This window comes from Cydia splendana, chromosome 9, assembly GCF_910591565.1.
Source record: "Cydia splendana chromosome 9, ilCydSple1.2, whole genome shotgun sequence".
Classification (NCBI taxonomy): Eukaryota; Metazoa; Arthropoda; class Insecta; order Lepidoptera; family Tortricidae; genus Cydia; species Cydia splendana.
Window position 1 is genome coordinate 6,338,107 of NC_085968.1, and position 2,292 is coordinate 6,340,398.

Here is a 2,292-nt window from a genome sequence, read left to right on the forward strand (position 1 = left end):
TAAAAACGCAATTTGATAGACAGTTGTACATTTTTAGGGTTCCGTACCCAAAGGGTAAAACGGGACCCTATTACTAAGACTTCGCTGTCCGTCCGTCCGTCCGTCCGTCCGTCCGTCTGTCACCAGGCTGTATCTCACGAACCGTGATAGCTAGACAGTTGAAATTTTCACAGATGATGTATTTCTGTTGCCGCTATAACAACAAATACTAAAAACAGAATAAAATAAAGATTTAAATGGGGCTCCCATACAACAAACGTGATTTTTGACCAAAGTTAAGCAACGTCGGGAGTGGTCAGTATTTGGATGGGTGACCGTTTTTTTTTTTGCTTTTTTTTTGTTTTTTTTATGCATTATGGTACGGAACCCTTCGTGCGCGAGTCCGACTCGCACTTGCCCGGTTTTTTACTTTTAGTATGGAAATCAGTCACATCATTTTATCACGAAAATTGACAGTACTGCAGCAGTAACGTTGCAACAGAGTAATGCTACTGCAGTCGCCACCCGAATGTCACGTTTATCATATCTTAGAATGTTACTGAAAACGCGAGCGAAAATTTTTCGATATAAAAAACGCAGTTTGATAGACAGTTGTACATTTTCAGGGTTCCGTACCCAAAGGGTAAAACGGGACCCTATTACTAAGACTCCGCTGTCCGTCCGTCCGTCCGTCCGTCCGCCCGTCCGTCCGTCCGTCCGTCTGTCACCAGGCTGTATCTCACGAACCATGATAGCTAGACAGTTGAAATTTTCACAGATGATGTATTTCTGTTGCCGCTATAACAACAAATACTAAAAACAGAATAAAATAAAGATTTAAGTGGGGCTCCCATACAACAAACGTGACTTTTGACCGAAGTTAAGCAACGTCGGGCGAGGTCAGTACTTGGATGGGTGACCGTTTCGTCTTCATGCGCGAGTCTGACTCGCACTTGCCCGGTTTTTTACTTTTAGTCCCAACCAGGCGCGAATCCAGGATTTCATACAGAGAAGGGATGGGACGTTATTAGATGGGTACTTGTACACGTATAAAAGTTTCATGTAGGTACCTACTCCACGACGACTGCAATGCTGATGCAGCCTGCGCTTTTTTTGCCTACGGTTTTGGTGCCCCCTAGACGTGGTGCCCTAAGCAAGTGCTTATTTTGCCTAAAAGGGTGAATCCGGCACTGCAAATGACAGAGGTCAATGTTTTTTTTGTCAAAGTACCCACTTTGTATGAATATGGATTTGATATGGGTGCAATATAATTACGATTAGGTATAATTCATGATGGAGAAAATTAATAATTTTAAATAATTATGCAATTATACGCGTGTTTGATAATTATGTGTGTTTATTTTACCACTATGTAACTATGTAAACTCATTTTTAGTTTTCTTTATTTATTAATGTTTACTCAGTTCCCCAAAAGACTGTGCAATGAAGGGCAATTAATTTACTGTCGTTTAATTTTGTTATATTATTAATTTATTAAATCAACATAATTATTCAATTATTTTTGTTGATATCCGTACCCCCTGCTCTAAACTTAGAGTTAATTTGGCAAAATCTTTCCTCGGTGGCTTATTCATGTCACAACGTATTAAATTCAGCGCCATCTGTTAGTTTACCAGGGTACTCAATAGTGGTAGCACATATTTGAAAAAAGTTTGCCCCTCCTTCCTAAGTAGCGCCATAAGATTCAGGGGCAAACTTAAGTCAATCAAGTGTTGTGGCTACCCCCCCCCCCCCTTTTAGGGGTTGAATTTTTATAGCCTATAACCTGGCCGGGGATTTTCTCGACAGATTAGTAAAGTTTTCATCAAAATCCGTTCAGCCGTTTTCACGTGATGCGCGTTCAAATAAACAGACAAACAGATAAACAGATAAACAGACAAACAGACAAAAATTCTAAAAACTTTTGGAACGTGTTCTGTTATCGATTCTAAGTATCCCCAGCCAACTTTTTTTCAAATATCTTCCATGTACAGACTTTCGACCGTCTTCAGCTTTATTATATGTATAGATGTATTTTTTATAATTTTCTAAAAATAATTTATGTAGCTAGTCTTATGTTCAAAAACATGTTATTTGTAATGTTTATTAAAGTTCTAAAGCCTTACAATTAAAAAAAGTTTTTGTTTTATTAATACGTTTTAAATACATATATAAATTAGTTCCCAAATCGTCATTACCGTACATGCAGTGTCATTACCGTCTATAAATGAGTCATTACCATACCATGGTTGTCATCACCATCTTGCGTTTTTACTTTCCGAAAGCGATAACTTCAAATATAAGCCACAAATG